At 40.8% G+C, this 25,073-nt stretch overlaps 1 long non-coding RNA gene across 1 annotated transcript in view; it reads right to left on the reverse strand.

Annotated features, from left to right (window-relative positions):
• Positions 1-1,949: 1,949 nt before the first annotated feature.
• Positions 1,950-25,073, reverse strand: part of LOC141124275 (uncharacterized) — a 56,250-nt gene continuing 33,126 nt past the window's right edge. The window contains exons 2-3 of the long non-coding RNA XR_012240880.1: positions 12,746-12,804; positions 1,950-2,089 (exon numbers count right to left, since the gene is read on the reverse strand). This is a non-coding gene — a long non-coding RNA (uncharacterized lncRNA). The remainder of the gene's footprint in view (positions 2,090-12,745; positions 12,805-25,073) is intronic.

The following is a 25,073-nucleotide window of genomic DNA, read 5'->3' on the forward strand; positions in this document are numbered from 1 at the left end:
CCAGTCAGAGCTCAGACTTAAACCCTATTTAAAATCTGTGGAATTACTTGAGCTGCTCTGCAAAAAAGAGTAGGCAACTATCAAAGTCTAGATGTGAAAGATAGTAGAGACATATCTCAACAGACTAAAGGTTGGAATTACAGCAAAAGGTGGTTGTCATTTATAATCCAGTTAAAAAGTTTTGGTCTCAAAACTGAACATTACTATTTTAGAACCATTAGGAGCAGAACGTTTTTTTTCTCAGAGAATAGGTGCAGGTACTCCTTCCTTCCAAGTCACCCCTTGTCTCTGTCCCCTACCCACCTTCAATTCCCTGGTTCCACCCCTTGCCCATCTCCCAGTCCTGTCTCTTTCAGAGAATACCAAACCAAGTATAATTTTGTGGCGCTAGGTAGTTTGTATGGAATTTGTTGATGATAACAAGAAAGGTGGTAAAATAGATTCCCTGCAGAAGGCAACAAATAATAGGCCTCAACCAGCAACAATATAACCCCCAACAACAACAGATTTACCATAGCAGCAACAGACCCCCAACAGTAACAATAGATATCCCATCAGCCAGTATCAATAGACCCTCCAGCAACCAGCAAAAATAGACATTCTCCCTCAACAGTAGATCCCTCTCAGCAAAATAAGGCCCCCCTCCCTCCCCAGCAACAATCGATTTCCCACCAGAAAAAATAATCCTCCCCAGCAGCAAAAAATAATCCCCCAGCAGCCAGCAACAATAGACCCATTTCACATACAACATACCCCATCAATTCTTACATTATATACACATAATGCTGGAGCTCCTTTCTCCCATTATTCCACTGAAAAAAGCTCTGATTCATAAATAATTGATCCAGTTCAAGTCCAAGTAAATATAACACATCACCAAACACCCCTTTGCCATAGTTTTTTGGGTTTCTTTAGTTTGTTTTGTATGATAGAATACAGTTCTGTTACTGGTTAATACAATGCCAATGGCATCACACAGTATCCTCCAATGTCTCTTTCCTTGGGTGACCTCAACATATTTTGGTCATTAAAATTTCTATTCAAATGTTCTCTATATAGGGAAATGAACATGTGGGAGCTCTCAACTTCCTACCAGTGCGGCCAAATCTTCCAAAATCAAAGCCAACCTCGGTTTTCTGGGTGAACACATTTTTTTAGAATAGTGATCTTTTACAGTGAAATTGACCTCACAGTTTGGTCCACCTTTATTCAAGCATACGTATGTTTTATAGTAACACGATACCGCTGCTCACAGGTGAGTTGCTATGGCCATAATACCTCATAGCATGATGCAGGCGGTGAGGTGCATGTCCTGCCACTGCTTGCAGAAATTAAGATAAATCAAAAATCGGATGGCTACACACTCACACGATGCAATGTCGGCTTTATTCAATAGTACATAATCCTTTAAAAACAACCAAGCAAAGACAGGCGGGGGTATAAGATGGATGCGTTTCACACGGAATCCGTGCTTTATCAAAACCACAAGGGAATGCAATTACTAACCCAGTATATATGCAAAATTACAAATTCAACACAGATGTTTTCAGTCACAATCTACCAGTCTGTGCTTGGTTGTTTTTAAAGGATTTTGTACTATTGAATAAAGCCGACATCGCATCGTGTGAGTGTGCATCCATCCGATTTTTGGTTTATCTACTTATGTTTTATAATTCTATGAACTTTCTATCATGGTGGCCAATTTCTAAGACTAATACAGCAGATGTTCACTGCACAAAATCTTCTTTTATGTTATTACTAATTCCATTTTTTTTTTGTTAATTGGAAAAAAAAACCCATTTATTCCTTATGGCAATCATAAACACAAGAGAAGTATCCAAGCTGATCTCTGGTCAGCTGTTGTAATAAATATATGTGTCCCCCCCCCCCATGGGTTTTAAGGGTTAATGTGTAAAGGGTAAAGAAGAGGCAGAAGTACTTACCTTATTCCTTGCTCATGCAGACTTCCTCCCTCCCGGACAACCAGTCCCACAAAGCCATGCTTGATTGTGCAGCTGCCCCCTTGGTAATGTTATCACATACAATGCAGGACAGGTGGCCCTGCACTGTGCATGAGGAGTTCTAGCTCCTGTTAAGAAAGCAAAGAAGAGTGATGGCTGTAGTGGGCAGTGACAATCAAGGTAAATATTTCCGCCTATTTATTAACCCCTAGTTTAAAAGAGCGTTTAAACCTAACAACTTAGGAGCGGGAGACAAAAATATGGTTATGTTACTTTTCGACCAGAGATGATTAGAAGTACATGAGTTCTGTTGCACACATTTTTTCCCACAATCTGGAAAACTTTGCTTTCTTCCAGTTGTTGGAATAAAAAGTAACAAGCGCTTCCAATGGTTGGTATTGCTGTAATCACCACACAGGATAATGCTGCATAGCCCAATTCTGGCCTGAAAGTAATAAAGTGATGAAATATTTTATGGCATATGAATTGTTATCATTTTCCTGTGTATTATAGGGTCAAAAGGCCAGCATATTATGCGTGAAATAAAAAAGGAAAAAAAAAGATGCTGTGTAGTACGCCAGACAAATTAAAGATCTTCTCATGGTTATTTAGAAAACTAGTAAGTTTGAGCCAATTTTTTTTTACAACTTTATGTGTAGAAAAATGCCCCAGTATGCCCATCATACAACAAAATTGTTCTCTGTAATAGATGATAACTTCCTAAGGATATCCAAGCAGCATAAAATCTAATAGCTCCCAAGATCATCATAAACTTGCTCCAACATACTAAAATAGACTTCCAAAAAAACTGCATCTATATTTCTAAAATGAATTTTAGGGTACCTGCAGTGCGCAACAGCTAATTTGTAGACTAATTCATAAAACAACATATAAACAACTGCTTAACATGCAATACACACTAAACATAACAACAAATAAATAAATTCTACTCCCTTTTTCTCTCTGAAACTTAAAGTATATCTAAAGCCAAAACTTTTTTTTCATATTGGATAGGGGGAGGTTAAAACTGCTGTTACGTTTGTTGCTTTTTTTGCCCATTGAGGAGATTTGACTTAATTTCCTGTACTATAGATACTACAAAAAATAAGAGAGAGTTGCAGAGACATAGTAGAAGCTCAGCGCACCACAAAGACAGCTGAAGGCTTTCCAGAATGCCTCAACAATCAATGGTGCTAGTTGCCAAAACACTTACCACCCAGCCAGCAAGCTTCAATTTCAACACTGTGCATGAATGTCCAAGAGTGGGTAGCATGAATATCTTGGGGGTGTTGGTGAACGTCACAGCCAAAGTAACTAACATTCAACACCCTGGCCTGCACTGTCATACACAGTCAGTATAGAAGCGTGCAGGGACAATTGTGGCATTGTATAAATGCAAATCAAATAAACAGCCAGCACTCCTTGGCGAGGCACATAGATTTGCAAATATATGAAACGAAATCCAGCCACTCATGGATCGAAAATTCGTCTGATTCAGCAGGTGGCCTTAGAAAGTTAATTTTTTTTTCTAACCCTTAGTGAGCCAAATCAACATTTCTTTTTAACCACAATGACAAGAAAATTCGAAGGAGCAAGATGGAAGAATTTTCTCAAACTCATTTCTAACAGTGTATGTGGGTTTTGTTCAGTACATCCAAAATCTAATGTTAAAAGCAAACAAAATCTTTCAAGCAACAAATTTCCCGGGAATTGTATGAATTTTCCTAAGACTTTTCCTAAGAATTTTTATTTGAAATGCTATTCATCTATGTCCAGCTTAACACACTTCCTATTCTAGGGTGACAATACTGCTCCTTCATAGATACAGTATGTTAGTGATCATTGTTATCTTAGGAGAGGTAGTGTGTTACTAGCAGGATCACCAAGTGAAAACAAAGGGGAAAAAGCCTGAATAAAAATACAGCCACCATCTAAGGGCTGTATAAATCATAAGTGCAGCGCTAATCAAAATCTTGCACAGGAATGCGGTGCAGTTCCTGTACGATTCACATGCGGTTCATAGTGTGAACCATGGCTTAGATTTAACAATGCATCTCCACTTCATCCGATCAACATCTAGGGCTCCACACTTATCTCTTCTCAGTGTAGCAATATCACTCGATGGAATAAAGATACAATTTCATGCTCTCTGTTTAGACAGATTTTATTGTTAAAAACAATCAGAAATACTCACATTTTAATAGTGTATATATTGGCATTTAAATAGTTATGAGCCAAGCCACTGCAAAAAAACAGAGAGTTACAGCTCCAATCTCTGACCACTAGTACACTGCTATCCCTTCCACTGTGTAGTGGCTATTCCTAGCAGCATGATGACATCAGTTTAATAAGCTCCATCCTTACACGTTCCTTCCTTGGGAGGTAATGTCTTCAGAGGGACATCTAAGGACATGTAAGTTGCATTACATATCTGGTAACCTTGGTTAATATTGAAATATCTCCTAAAACACAACCCCTTAACTCTAAACCCAACCTTTACCCAAAAAGGAAGGGTAAGGGGCAGGTTTGTGATCCATCACTGCTTTGCTCTGTACTCAGTTTAGCACACAGTTTGTGCATACATATGTGCAGAATTAGTTCACATCATATATATTTTGTCCCATTCTATTTCTGTTTAAAAGTACATCTGCAATGAGAGAAGTATGGGGGCAGCCATTAATGGCCTCCATTGAAAATGCTTTTTATCTATCTAGCTTCAATACATTTGAGTCCAATACCCCAACAAGCAAGCTATAAATGAGTGTCAGAGAAGTGTCCGCATTTTTTTAATCTGTGTATTTTTGTGGGTCAGTGATTCTGAAATTATTGACACATTAGAATCAGGATGACAGCCAGGGAACCAACCTTATCAAATGAACATTTTGCAATGACAGGATACATACAGTGATTCTCTTATGATAAATATACCATGAGTTCTGCATCAGTCTCTTCTGGTGATTATCAGTCAGGAACACCACTGGAAGACTTTTAGAGGTCAACCTTCTCTCATTTAGTTTCCAATAAGCCAATAACCTTGGGCAGAGAGCTTTCATAATATATCTGTAACCTAAAATTATGAAAACTTGAAACTCTAATGCCCTGTACACACGATCGCACATTCCGACAACAAAATACATGTTTTTTTTCCGACGGATGTTGGCTCAAACTTGTCTTGCATACACACAGTCACACAAATCTTGTCGGAAATTCCGAACGTCAAGAACGCGGTGACATAAAACACATACGACGAGCTGAGAAAAATAAAGTTCAATAGCCAGTGCGGCTCTTCTGCTTGATTCCAAGCATGCGTGGAACTTTGTGCGTCGGAATTGTGTACACATGATTGGAATTTACGAGAACGGATTTTGTTGTCAGAAAATTTGAGATCCAGATTTCAAAGTTTGTGTGAAGGAAATTCCGATGGAAAATGACCGATGGAGCCTACAAACGGTCGGAATTGCCAGCAACAAGCTCCCATCGAACATTTTCCGTCGGAAAATCTGACTGTGTGTACGGGGCATAAGAGTGAAGGGGACAAAAGGGCAAGGGGGGGGTAGAATTTTGCTAAAATATGTAGTGTGATCTACAATATGTGGATGTCCTATGATTGGGTGCATGACTGCGACAACTACAGATCATGGGGCCTCATAGCAAAATTTTTGGGCCCCATGACAACCTCTCTCTATGGCATTTGGAAGTGTCAGCTGTGAAAATACTGATATTACCATTATTTATGCCCACACCAAGGGCAGTTAGCATGAGTACTGCTAGCATAGTCAATACACTGCTAGGAACCAGTGTTGTGGATAGAAGTTGTCAAGGAAGGGAATTCACTTTTAACCTTAATTTTCCATCAAAATGCTTGGTTAGTACTCAGCAGCTTCCCAATCTTTTTCAGATTGGGATCTAGGATCCTAGTGACGTATTGTAAATTCTAAGCCCTCCCACCCCTAAGCAAGCAAGAGCTGAAAGTGGTGGTTATAGAGCTACAGTAGCAATGTTAATAACCATCAAGATATTTCATATGATTACATAATTGTTAATGATCCTGCAATGATCCAGGACTCTCTGCTGTCAGTATGCACTGATCAGTGCACTGATCAGCCTTCGACCGATAAACGGTTTCCAGCGTGATCATTCTAGAAAAGTCTATCTAATGATCAATTTCTTTTGAACAAGGAGGGCCACACACAGATCAAAATTCTTCTGGTTCCTGCTGAACTTGCTAAATTTTGATTCTTCTGTACCCAGCATAACACAGCTAAACAAAACAGATCAAACAAAGGGGAACTGTGACTATCCATACTCATGACTCCTCAAGTAAGCTTTGTAGATTGTAGTCTTCACAGTTTACTTGCTTTGACAACCTCCCTAAGTGGCCCTCTTCCACCCCTAGCAGCTACGTGGGCTGCTATGCCTGTAGTTACACCACTAGTGATATTCAGCTTGGCAGTGTTGGTAAACTTAAATCCGGTGCATTTCAATTACCAATTGCTTAAGCCAGTGTACTGAAACTGTGTCTTCTAATATCCGCGCCAGAACTGTTGCCTCTGGTTGCAATGCAGCTTGGATTCTGGTCTCTGTCATTTGTCTGCCATCTGTGGTCTGCCATCTGTAGCAACCTTCTGCCTAGTAGCTTGACTGGAACTGTCTGCTATCTATCCCCACCTCTGGCCTATACTTGGTTAGGACTCCGCTATTTAATGATTGTGTATCTACCTCTAATCTGTCATTGGTAGGGTAATTCTAAGGACTACAACCTAGGAACTTCCATGCAGCCACATTTTGCAGGGGGTCACCGGGGAGAATGGGCCTATGGCCAGACCACATTCACCATGATGTGTGACACCCATAAAGGATTTGGCACTGGCAGCTAGAAACAAGTATATCTAGTTTTTGGCAATTTACCAGTCACTATATAGTAATGGGATCTCAAATGCATATGAAAAGATAACCCCATCTTAAAAAAACTAAGATATACATCATTGTATGTATGACTCCTAAATGCAGCCTACCCACCCATCAATTTTGAACTGGAAGAGGTTGGTACATTAAAGAACATTATGGGATAGGAAGATATATTTTTGTGGAAATGTACCACTGCAGTTACAAACAAAGATTTTACATATTTATTGTGAGAATTCATAATTTATATAATACATTTTAAAATTGCTATGTTGAAATTATAAGAAAAATTAGGGCACAGAAATACTAAGGAATGGAACATCAGCAATTTTATCCCTTGAAGGTAGGCATTATGGTGGGCTTGACAAGTGAGCATATAGATTACCTTCTGGGATACTCTAATTATTAAGACAGAGGACCGATATTCAGAAGGTGTCATTTTGTTTAATGCTGTACATGCTAGGGCAATAGGTACCAAGACCTTTATTTGATACTATTGACCGATATACTGTAAGTAACATTTTCATAGACTTTAGTGTACAAATTTGTAGAAGAGGATTTTTTTTTTTCCAGGGTTATTGAGCTTGTGGATAAAACTAACAAAGCATCATGGAGGTTACCTGGCAGTCTTACTTATATTCCCTTTTATTCTTAACAAGCACTGCTATGGACCACTCGTATTCAAATTGTCTACATCCCTGTTAGGAAGCCTCCCACCAGCAGGTGTCCAACACAAAGTATGTAACAATGCTGTACTCCAATCTGGTAAAATGAGAATGGTTAAACGATTACTTTTTGTTTCCTCGGCATAGGACAAGAACAGTGCACATGTGGAGGAATGAGTTAATACACTGGAACTTGTTAGGCTCTGTATCTTTGTACACCTCAGACCTCTTTTTCTAATGTTTTGGCTGCTGTTTAGGCTTGCATCAACATTTTTCTTAAAATCTGTCACTCATTTCTCTGTGTGTCCTTAGCATCTAATTACGCAAGCAGAAGTCAATGTTCTGTATTATCTGTTGTCACATGTTGAGACGCGTTGCTGTGCTGTATCGTACATAAAGCATAAAGCCAAGCACCGCACCCTTCTGGAAGAAAGAGAAGAGTGTTTGAGCAAGGGCACCTCACTAATTTAACCCATTCAAGTTAAGATCAGTATACAGGAATCCAAGTTTACACGGAAAACATGTTTTGAGACGTTCTGATTATGTTTTTGTGCTTTATATGATAGACGTGGGAAGGTAGGCAGTAATGACTTTAATAACCAATGACTCAACACTGCTCATTACCTATAGTTTGTCCCTATTCGTTGCAAGATCAAGAGTCTTATTTTCCCCAATTACTTACAATTATGTGTACTTTATTATTTAAATTAGCATATATTTTTTAGTTGAATTATTTAGATGTTTATTATAGGCAAAATTTATTAGGTATACCTAACATGTCATATGCCTTATTAACAAAAGTGGGGGGATTCATTTTATGGCTAGTACTTGATCGTCATCATCAGAGTCTAATTTATTTTCCTAACCTAAAATGGTCCTAAATCCATATTTATTTTATCTGAATGCATTCCCTGCATTAAAGTAAAAAATGTCCCAGTATTTGTATCACCCCCTCACCCCCCCCCCCATACTTACTCAATCCAGTGCTGTGCCCATCTGTAGCAGCTCTGGCCTCTCTCCCTGCATTCACATATAGTTGCCAACAGTCCAGATTTTCCTTGGACAATCTCGATTTTGGGACCCTCATCCCGATCAGAGGCCGCCCCGATTCGGGATTTTGCCTTTTTTGTCCAGAGAAATCGGGAATGTTTGGCTTTGCAGCAGCTGGCTCAAACAAAATGCCCGCCGGCGTCGCCGCTAGATTGTTCAGTGGAGAGGGGAGGGGGCTCGATCCGTGCAGCCAATGAATCGGCTTCTCTCTTCACAATTCTGAAGCCAGGGTTAGCTGCACGGATCGGCCCCTCCCCTCTCCACTGAACACATGGCGCCGCTCGTGGAGTTTGTTCTGCTCTTGTCCCTCTCGGTGTAAAGCCAAGGCCAGCAGCGATGTAACTGTAATGTACAGGGGGGAGGGTAGTAACTATGTAGAGGGGGGGTTACTATGTACAGGGGGGTAACTATGTACAGGGGGGTTAACTATGTGCATAGGGGGTTTCTATGTACAGGGGGGTAACTATGTACAGGGGGGTTACTATGTACAGGGGGGGTAACTATGTACAGGGAGGTTACTATGTACAGGGGGGTAACTGTGTACAGGGGTCTAACTATGTACAGGGGGTAACTAAGGGGAGAGGGGTAACTATGTACAGGGGGAGGGGGTAACTATGTACAGGGGGGTAACTATGGCTCTGCCTGGGACACTGATGTAAACTGATGTGAAGCGCTAACACCAGGTGTTTATAGTATCTTTATCTGCTGATTGTTAAACTCTGGAATACACATATTTCTATTGTGGTGTAGGATCTGGGGCTGCTGTCCCTCCATCCCTCTCCCCCCCTTTCCCCCTTTCGCTCTCCATCCCTCATTCATCTCAGACTCGAACCACACCCTTTTGAGCCATGCCCATTCATGCCACGCCCACTATTTTGCTTAAACCACGCCCATTTTTATTTATTCTACGTCACGCCTACAAATGCATGCCCTGCCCCCTAATTATAATGCGACTCTGCCTACAGCCAAAAAAGTGTCCCTAAAAATGTTTTTACAATGTTGGCAACTATGTTCACAGGCCATTGGCTCCTGCTGCTGACAATCAAATCCTGTAATCAGAGGGTGGGAGATGAGGCTGAGCTGCGCTGTGTGTGCACATGCTCCCCAAGAGGAAGCTGGCGCATGGAGACGAGGAGTAGCCAAGATCGCTGCCAGGAGACTCCAGAAGGGGATGTTCACTGCCGCACTGTGCAATACCATTAGCAGGTAAATATAACATGTTTCTTATTTTAAAAAAATATATATCTTAGCTTAAACAATCACTTTAAATTGCTGTATAGTGACATCTTTCTGCTAAAAATCTTCTGTGAAATATTGTAAGGCCTTGTTTACACAGGTGTTGTTTTTCTGCAAGTTAGCAGATTCCTATTTACCTTAACAGCGCAGTGTGGATTTGCTTTGTGTCTCTGGATGCAGCAAGATCTATTGAAATGCATCCGTATTGAAGGCAAAGCAGGTCAAACACAGACTTTTGTTGTGGTTTGCATTTGAAAGTATGTGTTTGAGAGTAACTGCTTTTGAATGCAAAATACAGTGTTTGACAGCATAGGTAACACAAGTCTACTATTATAATTAAACCAACTTTTTATAGAATAAAAGGGGCCATTGTGCCATCTTAAGCCTACTAGTTTTTTTTTTTTTCAACAATCCAATGCTAGTACAGCAATTTTCCCTGCTAAACTATTGTGCTCTGACAGGGGGAAGCTGCCGCCCCCCCCCCCCCCCCCCCCCGAACACTCGGGTCAGAGATCACAGCCATTGCATTAGAGCACTGATTGGGAGCCGATCGACAGACTTTTTTCGGTCATGAGCCTTTGTCGGACCAGCTGCCGTACACACGGGCCGAATGCCGGCTGATTCCTATTGAACTGGCTGATGCAGTAGGTTTTTGTCTATGGAAACAGAAGCAAGAGGGTAACTTTTGTATTTATCAATAACTACATATTTTTCCCATCTTTGTATTTATCAATAACTACATATTTTTCTCATCATCAGCAGAAATATAATAATCTCATATAAAATATTATTTAGTAAGTGACAACACTCCAAGCTCGATATTGAATGGTAAAACAAGAAAATATTGTGTGCAAAAACAGGGAGAGTAGGATTCCATTAGGCACCAAATGTTGTGTGCTTAACAGGGTCCACAGATGGAATTTGGACATGGTTATCACTGGCCTTGCTGTGCTGGGATCTTTGATTTACTTCCCACTTTTATATCTCTGATTTTCATACATTTCCTAGTTTTATCAGTCTAAAAACATTCTGGTAGGTTCTTTTTTGTGTATGCGTCTCTGTGGCTGTGATAGATGCATTAGGGGAATGGGCTGATATGAAAGGTTCTACTGTGTACTCTGTAAAGAACGTCAAAATGTGTTGGTACATATCAATAAATATAGTATATAATATCTAGCTAGAGTGCGATCATCCACAAGGTAACTATTACAGGTTAGATGAAATAAGCCTTGAGGTTCACTGAGCAATAATTACCCCCAGCATTGGTGTCAGTGGAAGTAAAAGTAACTTCCAGCATTGGTGTCAGTGGCCACAATGAAAGCCCCCAGTATTGATATCAGTGGCATTGCTGGTCAGTGGCAGAGATATTAAACCCCTTCTATAGGTGGTAAGTGGAAGTGAAATTTAAGTTCTCTTTTTGTGCTCAGTGACAGTAAAATGCATTCCCAAACCCTGTGTTTAAATAAGCAAAAATAAATAAAAATAGTTTGTAGATGCTATAACTTTTGCGCAAACCAATATACAGTACATACCAATATACAATATATATATATATATATATATATATATATATCTCAATATACGCTTATTGGGATTTTTTTTACCAAAAATATGTAGCAGAATACATATTGACCTAAATTTATGAAGAAATTACATTTTTTTATTTTTTTTATTGGATATGTTTTATAGCAAAAAGTAAAAAAAAAAATTTTTTTTTTTCAAAATTGTCTGTCTTTTTTTGTTTATAGCGCAAACAAAAAAAAAATGCAGAGGTGATTAAATACCACCAAAAGAAAGCTCTATTTGTGGGAAAAAGGACATAAATTTTACTTGGGGACAGCGTCACATGACCATGCAATTTTCAGTTAAAATAACGCAATGCTGTATCGCAAAAAAAATGGCCTAGTCATGAAGGGGGGTAAATCTTCTGGAGGTCAAGTGGTTAATATATTTAATTACCTACAGGTTACAGTCTAATACAGTAACTTGTATATTATTGTCCAGCATGAAACTACCTTTTTAAATAAATATAATATAATAATAAATGCAACTATTTCACCTAGGAGAGGTGATGGGCCTAATCCACGACCGGTACCTCCTAGGATAGTGGTGTTTGGGCTTAAAATGCTGCTAATTAACTGATACAAGTAAATATGTCATTATTTTGGTTGAACTATTATTATCTCAGGAGTTATGAAATACACTGAAGTTTCTGACTCTACAAGAAAAGATAGACAGAAATGTGAATTTTCTACCTACTCAAGCTAAACTATTTTACGATGGGTAATTGGCTAAGAGGATATCCACTTGCTTTCCTAATTACTTAAACTTATGCAAACATATGCATGGGTACACATGGGCAAAAAAATGTCTGAAAATGGTTGGTTCAGCAGGAACCGACTTTTGGCCTGTGTGTATAGCTCCCTGCCCGACAGAAGCCCATCTCACGACCGGATTCTGACGAATGAGCATGCTGGGAAAACCAGCCTCCGATCTGCATCCGATCAACGTTAACAGCCAATGACTGTGATCACTGACCGGTGTGTACCCCTGTCAGAACACAATAGCACACCGAGTAGATTGTTGTACTAACATCACTTGTGTTAATACAGTGATCTGTGAGAAACTGAGATGTTGATTGTGTTAGGTTCTGCTTATCCTGTCAAAGTACTGAAAAGATTCCTTCCTTGTTTTTGGATTATGTAAAGGGGATCACTGCTGTTATGTGTTACCTATTGTTACCTATTTGTCATGGCTGACTTAGAAATTTGGAACAACACGGCTGCCGTGTTTCGTCTCACACAGTTTTCAGTGGTCCAAGTATGCATTATCATCACAGGGGTACATATTGCTAGTACAAACGACACAAAAAAGGCCTGGGTGTAAAGACTAATTTTGTTCATGAAAAATAATTGACAAAGCTGTTACCTTGATTTTAACTTTTTTTGGGCTGATGAAGTTTGCCTTTTCCTTTTCATCTTAGTGGCCTAAGAAAGAAAGCATGAAAATGGCAATTTCATTATTTTTTCTCAAATTTTTTATCCTTTCTGGAAAATAATTATTTCAGTTATTAAGCTATTCATAAAAATACCTCTAGAATTTTTGTAAATCTATTTGTACACTTTGTTGATTTCAAATTGTGCCTGATTTTTGTTTTTTTGTATTTTTATAATTCCTAGATTTGTAAATCAGAAAAGAGTTTCATTCTAGAGTTTAAATATACTGTTTTTTCTCTCCACTTAGCATATTGTTAAAGAAAAATGGACTCCTTGCAGGACACCATGGCACTATGAGATGACATTTTTTGCCAGTTTTCCCAAGGATTTTACAAACAACGTATGTTACAGATGCAATTTTCAAAAACTTTCTTGAGAGTGTTTATTCTCCATTTCAGTTTCAAAATCTTTTTTTTTGGACCTCCTGGTGTGGGTTTAGCTGGAAGATTTTGCATTGCAGTTTCTGATCTCCCCATGTGATGGTTGCAGTACATACTCGAGATTGTTATTTATTAGACCTATACGGCTTTCTTTTAAAATATAAAGTAAACATCTGTAATAAATGTATTACCTTACAGGTACAATGTGAATATTGTTTTTAAAACCGTATTGTTCTTTATAGCATATCAGGTCAAGGCATAAGATTTAGGTCATCAAGAGAATTAGCTTTGTCTATTTCGGAAAGTATTAATTAAAAAAAAAAAATAACAAAAAGACTATAAACGTTCTCTTAAAAATACTAAAGAATTCATATAATATCCATAGGGAACAACAGGATATTGCAAGCCTTTGTTTACATCTATAATCCTGAACTGACATTTTCACCCAGAGATAACACAATTATGTTGAACTAGATGGACTTGTATCTTTTTTCAACCTGACCATAACATTATATAGTGTAAGGCCCCTTTCACACTGGGGCGGTTTGCAGGCGTTTTAGCGCTAAAAATACTGCCTGCAAACCGCCCCAAAACAGCCTCCGCTGTTTGTTCAGTGTGAAAGCCCGAGGGCTTTCACACTGAAGCGGTGCGCTGGCAGGAGAAGAAAAAATCTCCTGTCAGCCGCATCTTTGGAGCGGTGAAGGAGTGGTGTATTCACCGCTCCTAAACCACTCCTGCCCATTGAAATCAATGGGACAGCGCGGCTATTTCGCGGCTATAGCGCGGCTATAGCCGCGCTATACGAGTGGTTTTAACCCTTTTTCGGCTGCCAGCGGGGGGTTAAAACCGCACCACTAGCGGCCGAATACCACGGTAAAACAACACTAAAAATAGCGCTGTTTTACCGCCGACGCCCCCTACCGCCCCAGTGTGAAAGGGGCCTAACTATGTAAATCCAGGTGCCTGTGCTGTTCTTGACTGTTCTCTGTGGATCATATTTATAGAGTAGTAAATATAACATTCACTAAACATTCACTCCAGGTGAATCAATAATAAAGTAATCAAACATTTAGATCACAGAAGATACATCTCACATTCACTTCTTTTATAAATATACCCCATCTTACACAGATCATCCCTTTGCTGTTGCTGTCTCTCACCTTTTAGCTTTTTGAAAAGTTGCATTGTCAATTACTGATCACTGGGGGAAAGGAGACAGTGGAAAAACTTTCTGCTGCTTGCATCAGGCTGAGGACGTCATCTTTCCAGATTTCTCTTGTCAGCCCAGGCATAGCCAATAGCCTGTACCAGGATAACATTTTAGGGCCAGTTTAGGGCCCATTCACACAACTGCAGTGCAGTAATGCATTTTATATACACTATATTACCATTAACAGTCATGTTGGAACAGGAAGGGGCCATCCACAAACTGTTCCCACAAAGTTGGGAGCATGAAATTGTCCAAAATGTCTTGGTATGCTGACGCCTTAAGAGTTCCCATCATTGGAACTAAGGAGCCAAGCCCAACCCCTGAAAAACAACACCACACCATAATCCCCACCATAAGCAAGGTCCATAAAGACATTGATGAGTGAGTTTGGGGTGGGGGAACTTGACTGGCCTGCACAGAGTCCTGACCTCAACCCGATAGACCTTTGGGATGAATTAGAGTGGAGACTGTGAGCCAGGCCTTCCCGTCCAACATCAGTGCCTGACCTCGCAATTGCGCTTCTGGAAGAATGGTCAAACATTCCCATAGGCACACTCCTAAACCTTATGGACAGCCTCCCCAGAAGAGTTGAAGCTGTTATAGCTGCAAAGGGTGGGTCAACTCAATATTGAACCCTACGGACTAAGTCCGGGATGCCAGTAAAGTTCTTGTGCGTGTAAAGGCCGGTGTCCCAATACTTTTAACAACATAGTGCCTGTTTATGCAGTGCAGTTCATTATAATAAGCATAGCAAGTTGAAAACCGTCATTTACAAAATAATTAGGAATATAGTAAGTAGATATCGGATTGGTTGATCCTAATTACAGTGCTATGCACATCATAGCATAGAAATTTGTGAGCTGCACTGCTAACTTGTATTTGAATATGCTTTAATGCTTTGTGAGTTAGAACGTGTATCTGCCCGTAAAGTACCTGAAAATCTAATATACACGTGCTTGACGGAGATCAATGGTACAATAACTAGTAAAGCAAAGATATGATGAGAACCCCTGAAGTAATGGCTACAGACCCATAGCCTGCACCTTTAAAAACACGTCAACAATGGCAGCTCCCATATTTCTTTCCTCACAGATTCCCTATAAGCTTTCTTACGGGCACCACACCAATGAATGTCAATGTCAAACTGTGTCTGGGAAAAATAAGCAATTACAATTTTACCAGAACATTTCCATGGTGATGCTCAATTCCTGACAATGTCATTAAATATTTATTGCCAAAGGCTCAACACTGGATAAGCAGCTACCTTTCCTAAGATAGCATCTCAAAGAGTACCCATTAAAGTATAGTGGAGACAGGCAATTTTTGGCTTCAACCAATACTTATGAGAACGCGGCATATCTATTTGAAATGTGCAGCAAATTCAAATTGATAGGCTGAATTTTCACACATATCCCAGAAAATGGCTATTTCCAATCTGCGCAGATGATAGAAGTACTTTATTGAATTATTTATATACAAAAAAAGTAATGATATTCCAATATATTACCTACAGAATAATAGATGTCACAACACTTCCATATACTATTTACAGTGACAATAACTATACAAATGTATATTATTTCTTCTGTTTACATTAAAGCATTATTATAGAATTAATTAGGCTGAATAACACCTTCATATCATTATTTTGTTACAAGTACAGTATTTCAGTTCAGGTTCACTATCACTAATTGTACAAGTAGATAACAGAAACTGCCAGTGGATAATCCGGGGGGTAGGGCCATTTTGTCATTGGATGAAAAAGTCAGATGAAGCCCACACACGATCGGAATGTCCGATGGAAAGATTCAGTCGGACCATTTTTGCCAGAAAGTCCGGTCGTGTGTACGCGGCATAATATGTGTTCCAGAACTCACCTGTGTGGATCCCGAACAAGTGGTTCAAACGCATAGACTCCCTAATGAGAGATCTGATATGGAAAAAGAAAAAAGCAAGGATCAGTCTGACCACCCTACAACATGGAAAGGATAAGGGGGGACTAGCAGTACCGCACCCTAAAATGTATTTCCTAGCCTCACAAATTCAACAACTAGCGGGGTGGGGAAGGGACGCAGGTGATGACCCTGTAATTATCCTGGTAACCATGACTAACCCCTCCCTGAAGGCAGCCTCCCATATGGAAATGAATCTGCCAAGTATCCCACACTCAGCCCCCATCAGTGGCCTCCTTAAAAAAGCATGGAAGGGATTTCAGAAGGCGATAGGGATTGAGGGTCCAATGCCTTTCACTCCACTGTGGAACAACCCTAGATACCCAGAACTTCGGGATATACAGGGGTTCTCCCCATGGAGAGAAAATGGGATCTGGTTCTTCCCGCAGCTATACGAAGGGACAGTACTAAAAACCTATGAACAGATATAGGAGTTTCACTTGACCCCAAGGGGCTTCTACAAATACCTCCAACTTAGACATGCCCTGTGTGCACAGCAGCAGACCCAGTCCTTAACAGTGTCATTGTCTCCTCTACTGATGGAAGTCCTCCGGGTTGAGACCTAGAAGGGACTTATAACTAGGATATATGCGGAGCTGTTATCCTCCATCCAGGATCATGCCTCTCTCAAGTGTAGGAGTAAGTGGGTAGAGGATATCGGAGATATAGATGGTGGGATCAGTGTGACGTAGCCCTGGAGTCAATATCTGCGGTATCTGTTTCAGCATCTCATAAACTGTCACAATTATTTATCCTACAAAAAGCCTATAGGAACGCCAATACAACTCCACAGTTGGGGAAGTTGAGACTCCCACCTGTGCCCAAAATGTAAAGTACATCAGGGGGACTTTATACATTTGCTCTGGAGGTGCCCAAAACTCCGCTGGTATTGGGCGGAGGTGTCTCAATGCATATCCAGACTAGCTCAGGTTCCTGTTCCCCTGAATCCCCTGGTGTACTTGCTCGGGGCAATAGCTGAGGAAATGTACCCAATGGGCATGTATTATATGATGACTAGACTAATGTACTTGGCCAGGAAGCTTATAGCACAGTATTGGATGGCACCTGTGGTCCTCACAGGAAAACAGTGGATTGCATATGTTAATTTTTTACTTCTCAGAGAGCAGTTGGCCTACAGCCGCAGGAAGGCTGTGGGAAAATTGAATCTTATTTGGCAACCATGGCTGGACGACCCCAGCCTAGCTCCACCACAATTGGTAATGGATAAACTCCTTCAGTAAAAAGTCATCAACAGATGTGGGGGGGGGGGGGGGGGGGCGGGAGAGAGAGCAAGAGAGAGACAGGAAGCACAGGTTTGGTTAAGTTTAAAGGTTATGCACTAGACTTTGCTTTATCCGTGAACTGAGGAAAAGTATAACACTGTTTTATCATAATAGGTCGAAAGTGCTGGTTAAACCCTTTTTAATTTTTTCTTCTTTGAGGATGGAAAGGGTAAAAGAAATTTATCATCTGCACCATCTTCTGTTATTGCTCAGACACTATGTATACCTACAGAGATATATATTGCATGTATTGTTTTTCTTTGTCTTTATATTGTATGGAGCATATGAGCAATTTATCAATAAACAAGTTTTGAATAAAAAAAAAGATAACAGAAACTGATATGTTTGCCCATAAAGGAAAGTGGTCGGTCTTGTAAACTTGCGGTCGTAATGGACAATTAACATTCGTGACGTGGCAAATGATGAAATCTTGAAATGCAGCGCATATTCTCTTCTTCTTTAATGGGATAATAATGAAGCTGCTTTGCTGGTGATACTGATGGAGTTATTGCTAACAAATTTTCAAAAGCTTTTTTTTTTCTAGTGCTATCAAGAATAATATTATTATGCTTTTCTTTTTTTTATTTGGGCAAGTTATCACAGCACCATTATCCCGTAGTTTTAAGATCAAAGATACAACTATGTTGGTGTCCCTTGTTAATTTTACATTGCATTTTTTTAAATGTAACTGCCTACTCCCAAACTGTCATTTGAAGTAAAACACATAGCCAAGTATTATTCTACACAATTTTTGTATTGTGCATTAAAACGGAGGTCCACCTATCTATTGTTTTTTTTTTTTTTGAGTTCATTCACAAACTTTTCTTCTCAGCATTACATACTCACATATTGTGTGTAATATGTCCGCCTGTGTCAGATTTCTTCGGAAAGAATAACTTATATTATTCACTGCAGGCGGTTTCCATCTTCATTGTGGGCATTTGAAGCATTTATTTCCTGCATGTGGTGAATGCTGTGCTCCCAGCATTCACCGCTCGTTCCCGCACATGCTCAGTGGCATCCTGGGAAGCCTGAGACTAGCTCCCAGGAGTCTGGGAGAGGCTAGAAACACGCCTACTCCCACGGGAGGAGAACCAGGAAGTGCAAAGAAGAATAGAAAAATAAAAGGTAATTACGGCGATTAAAATTTTTTTAAACGGCATGTCAGCATCTAGGCAAGGAAGAGAATACATACAGATATTGTTCAAAATTTGGGTGGAACCCCGCTTTAAAAAAAGAAAAACAAATAAAATTAGACATGCTATCTGCCAATAGAACTTAACCAAAAAGTGCATTCTATGCATCCAAAAATGTAGAAAATATACCAAATCAAATCATTATTCAACCAAAAAAATAATGGCATGCAATTACTCCAAGGCCAATAATAAATAACACTTTATCTCCTCCAATTCCGCAACATGTCTGGCTGACGAATGGCCGTTCAGAAACTAAATGAAAAGCGCAAAATGAAAAGTGTGAATCAACACTCACCAAACTTCTGCTAACACGAAATTAGCAGAAGAAGCCCAAAGGGTGGCGCTAAAGAGATGAAAAACCACGTAGTACGTCAGTACGTTTGTGATTGTTGGCCAACAATTGTGTGGCCATATGTATGCAAGACAAGTTTGGGTCAACGCCCTTCGGACAAGTCCGCGGTTTTGTTGGCCAACAAATCGATCGTGTGTATGAGGCTTCTTTGCTCAGTCAAACATAACCAACAGGACCTTTCATGATAGGGACGATTTACTTTGGGTTAAAAGTGTACCACCCTTTGTTGATGAACGGTGGGTGCAGAACATGATTTATTGTACCACAATTATTGAATGGGGGTGTATTTTTCAGGATTTTGTGAGTGAAAATTAAAAAATATTTAAAAAATGACAGAATTTAAATGCTTTATATTGCTTTCTGCTCTCACACCCAGCAAATTGAATGCGCTGATCAACAAACTTGCAAGCATTGGAATCTAAATTAGTGAAGTTTGTGAGCTTTTCGGTCTTCCTGGTGCCTCTGTGTTCAAGAAGCTGATCTCTTCTATTATTAGGTTTATATAAGATCTTTGGTCAATTAACTGTAGGGCAGACAGAATAGTAAGCTAAGCTCTGATCATGAGAAACTGAAGCTTCTAGAGCAAATTCAAAAAATGTTACAACCTCACAGCCAAATTTGTATTTGAGGATAAAAAACTAGTTGCTGATAAAAATTACTGACTTGGGTTGTGTGGCATATCCAAATCTTGTGGAAATGTAACTTTTCATTAAAAAGCTTATTAGTTAATCTGCTTGCTCTATTAAAATACATGACTACTTTATGTGCACAAAAAGTAAAATCCTCATCTTTATGTTTCTGAAAAGCATTCCATAAATTTTCAGCTAATCAAAAAAGTTGGCTTGTAGCACTTGTGACATTAGGGTCTACAGCAGTAGCTCTGCCCATCTGTGTATCACTGATCAAGGGAGCAATCTGTCTAAAAATTGATGCCAGTGATATGTAGCTGACATCTCTCTATCTGTAACACCTACTCATTTAATTGTGTTTTGTCCATTACTGCTACAGTGAACAGTGCTTTCTTATAATTCCATAACATATTTCTTAATTGTAGAAGTATACTGATGACTGAAACCGTTATTACGGTATATAAAAACATGACAAATTGAATATTAATTTTGCACGTTGCTTACTTTTTAAAATTCTTTTCGTAATTTGCCTTTTTACAATTAATGTGGACCATATGTTTTTTTTATATTTAATCTTTTTATTAAGTATTTGTTGGAAATAAAAGGATATTATGCATATACAAATTATAATTGAACAAATACAACCAGATTTGTTCTTCCCCTATATGATGAGCAACAAACACCATAAAACAGAAACATTAGTACATTAAAGAGTATCTGATATAAACATCTGTTTCAGATGGAAACATAACAGTACAATACCCGAAGTATCAAGCAACACAAAGATGCTAGCTTTCTAATTCAATATATAGGAAAAGTAAAAACAATTGTAATAAGAAAGTAAGAAAAAAGAAAAGCAGAGTGGGGAGGGACAAAGAAGAGGGAAGAAGAGGAGGGAAAAAAAAAAGGGGGGGGATACCATGGGATAATCCCGGAGCAACGAGGAACCTCATGCGATATTGTAAATAAAGGAGCCAAAGTCAGAAGAATATCTGAAATGAGACAAACTGTCCACATAAGTTTGTGTGATTCTGATTTGTCCTCATCCCATATGATCATACACTCCACAAGCTCAGTCTTGTCCAACTCATAAGCCCATTCAGCCATTGATGGAGCCTCGACTTGACGCCACCGTCTGGCTATCACAGAACGAGCCGCTGTGATGAAGTGTCTAACTAGGTTTCTTTTAATTTGTCTGTAAGAGCCTGGCAAAATGGACAGTGCTGTAATCTGAGGTTTATTTGGGATTTTATCTCCCACCAATTTATCAAACAATTGTAGTAGGTTATCCCAAAACGGGACAATTTTCAGAGAGGTGCCCCAATTATGGGTCATTGTGCCAAGCAAACATTGCCAGCAAGTATTAGGGATAGAAGGATCAATATTTTATGTAAAAGTGCGGGGCAGCGGTACCATCTGGATAAGATCCGATAATTTTTCTCTTGTCACAGTAGGGAGAAAAGATGTAAGGCCAAACAGCGGGGTTAAGGGATTTCGTCTGGAAGAGAGTAAGCCTTTATGTAAATAAGTATCCCACAACTGCAGAGTACTGCACACCGTGAGGGGTAATAAGTCTCTTGGGGGTCTCTGATTAGGTTCTAACCAGGGTAAGGAGGTAAGGTCCGAGGAGATAAGCTCATTCTCCAAACGAGTCCACAACTTGGTAGAATGGCCATGATACCAGTCAACCACTCTGAGCAAAGAAGCTGCATGAGAATATTTGGACAAATGGGGAACAGCCACCCCACCCCTACACTTAGGCAAGGAGAGGATGGTTTGTCGAATTCTGGACTTTTTATGTCGCCATATAAAAGTATGGATAGCCCTGTTTAGAGCTATCCCCACTCCTGGTGGGGATATCTGCTCCTGGGGAAACAGCTCATGAAGGTCATCCCTTGGACTCCCCGGATCTAACTCTGAGGTTGGGCAGAGACCAGCGGTGCTCTGCCTTGTAGCCAGCGCTTCTGCTGGGGCACCGGATGCGATACTCTGGACTTTCTGCTGGTTACCATCTACCAGCCTTGCAGCGCCCATCTCAACTTCCCCTTCCAAGACCTTTATGCTATTAGCTTGTCTCGCTGCCTGGGGAACCTCCACTGCATTCCGGCATTCTAGCACTCGCAGTGCCCTCTGTATCATAGTCACTTCTTCCATTGCGGTTAGGACAGGAAAACGTAGGTACACCCCGGCCCCATTTCCTCCGCATCTTCGTGACTGTCTGCTACTGTCAGGGCTGGCTCAGCCCTTCCTTCTCTGAGCTGGCCACTCAGCTGTCGGCTAATTGCCAGCTCTCTTCTCTCTGCACAGTTAACCAGCTGTTGTGGATCTGCTCGTCAGTCCTACCTACTTAAAGACGTCCAGCTCACTTCATTCCTGCCTTCGCCTTGGTCACATCACAAGAAACCATCTCCTGTGTTTCTGTTAAAGACTGGCTTTGCTGACATCACTTCTGGCTCCTTATCCTGCTTGCTGTTCCTCTACTTGGATCCCTGACTTCTGGCCTGGCTGATTACCCGATTTGGTTACTGAACTCTGGCTTGGCTGATTACCCGATCTTGTTACCGAACTCTGGCTTGGCTGACTACCCGATCCGGTTACTGGACTCTGGCTATGCTTTTACTACGCTTACTCTATTTACCTTTTTATTTTTATTAATAAACAAGTGTGATTTTACTGTACTTCTGTCTCAGTCTGGTTCATGGTTTCTGACAGCTACTTCTCCCAGACAGTCCCAGGCAACGGCAGCCATGCTGGGCTGCTGATCACCGTCAAACAGCCACTTGTAGGCAATCTCGAGCTCCCATTCCTGCTCGACCAGGAACTCCAATTCCTCCAGGTCACACGCCTCTTCGGGGAGGTCCAGCACCTCATCTCGGAAGTCCAGTAGGTCTTCCAGCTGCCATTCCCCGTCGCACCCAAAGTCTGGGTGTCCGTACAATTTTTGAAGGAGCAGCCCCATGCCGCCATAGCCAACACCTTCTGTCGGGCTGCCATCTGTTGTACCTGGCCACAGTTGAGCTGTGAACCACCGGAGGGCTCTGTAGCTGACGTCCAGCCTCATCTCCTCCCAGACCAATCTTCTGAGCTCCGTCTTCCACTCGTCTTGCGGTCATTCCCTCAGGAACACCTCTCGCGCATGGTACTGCATTCGGTACATCTCTGTGGAGGAGGGAAGGACCTTCTCCTGATGGTAAAAAAACGATCAAGGGGTTAATATGGCGCACAATGGAGGTAGCCGAGTACATATAACTAAATGGTGGGGGGAAGGCGGTGGGTTGGGGGTTCCTGAGAGGGGGAACTTGATGGTGGTAGTTAATGTTTCACAACAAGTTCAGGTATTAGTCCACGTAAGGATAAAATGATGCTGAATAAATGGAAGGCAGCCAGTCTATAAAAGCTAGAAGAAGCTCTGGAACAATAAAAAAGAAAGAAGGACGGCGCCCTCTAAGTGCAGCATGTATGTTAAAAATATTTATTACAATAGATAAAAACACTCACATTTGAGTTGCTAAAAACCAGCATGTAAAGTAGTTTCATCCGCGTGCTCTCAGGGGATGTGGGTGTCACGAGCCAGTGGAGGGGTTCCTGGGATGTGAGTCCTGTGATCTGGGTCCTTGTAGCTGTTCCAGTGGTGCCGAGGGTCCTCGGAGCCTCCGGGCGGCCAGGATATCGGTCATGGATCCTCCGTGGAGCGCCGTGCTGACCTGCGTCTTCACTTCCGGGAGCGGGGTGAGGCGGGCGGTGCTTCGCGTTCGGAGCATGCGTGCTCCTTCATCAGGCTATGGCATAGCCCGGAGGCTCTGAGGACCCTCGGCACCACTGGAACAGCTACCAGGACCCAGGTCACAAGAAAAAGGAAAGCAGCCCTGGGACTTTAAATGAGGTGAGAGAGATTGGGACACTTCCACAATAGGTGCAATAAAATGTTTTATTGATCACAGAATGCTGTGTAGAACACATGGGAACAGCAATAAATGTGCGTTACCCGGCATAGTGGCCTAGTTCCAAGCATACGTAAAAAACAACTACAATTCATAGCACTTGATATATACATCCATAAAAAACACTGTACATAAGTGCACATACATGATATAAATTGGTAAAGTACATAATACATAATACACATGCATAAAATGAAGCAGTGTGTGACCAGCTTCAGGTACCCAACAATATGGGCGTACACGTAGCATCGATGGTAACCTACGCGTTTCGCGAGTCTTTTCTCGCTCATCAGGGGCCGATGCATAATTAATGTGTCTATAACAAAAATGTTGGAAATAATGAAAATATATAAGTGACTAAATAAATCGGGGTAAGGGTGAGTTGGCAAGGGAGGTCAATGAAACAACGACCTCATACTTACCACTGAGCTGGAGCAGGTCACCAAAACGCTGGGTGTCACAAATGGCGGCATTAAACAATGCCGGTCCGGGGGCTGAGGGGATATGGCAACCAGGAGCCGCAGCAGGGGAACTCAGGATGCATAGCACGGACTGCAGGAGGCATGTGGTTGGTGGTCAGAGTGTATCCATAGCCATGTCTAGAAAAAAAATATATATAAAAAGATGCATGAGTCTCAGCAAACATACTGAAACCAGACTAAGCATCAAAAAATATTCTCTAGCCCTGAGAAAAAACCAGGGAGGGTTGTGTTGAAAATAAAAAATGTATATATATGAGATAAAATAGGTATCTAGTATGGAATATGGTGGGTGATGTAAAGATCGTCATGATGACAGATAATTAAGGGCAGGGCTGTGGAGAAGTGCAAGCACTTATTGATATGTGATGGAAATTAAACCCAAAATGTATGTGGGTAAACGTGTAAACAAACAATACTAGGTGAGTAATATAGTGTGTAGTGAGATAGTACCACATACACAACAAAAATTGAGTGAGAGGAACCACTGAATGAAGGATATTGCCTGAGTGAGAGTGATGAGTCCCAGGCATGTAAATGCACTGCACAGACCTCTGACCATAACCGCAGACCAACAGAACACAAATGCAAGCTGCGGCTGCGCCGAGCGTCAAGATATGCCCACAGCAGCCACAGAAGCTCCGCCCCCAGCGTCATGTACGGATGGCGTACATGCTTGGAACTAGGCCACTATGCCGGGTAACGCACATTTATTGCTGTTCCCATGTGTTCTACACAGCATTCTGTGATCAATAAAACATTTTATTGCACCTATTGTGGAAGTGTCCCAATCTCTCTCACCTCATTTAAAGTCCCAGGGCTGCTTTCCTTTTTCTTG

The sequence above is a fragment of the Aquarana catesbeiana genome, linkage group LG01 (assembly GCF_042186555.1).
Source record: "Aquarana catesbeiana isolate 2022-GZ linkage group LG01, ASM4218655v1, whole genome shotgun sequence".
Classification (NCBI taxonomy): Eukaryota; Metazoa; Chordata; class Amphibia; order Anura; family Ranidae; genus Aquarana; species Aquarana catesbeiana.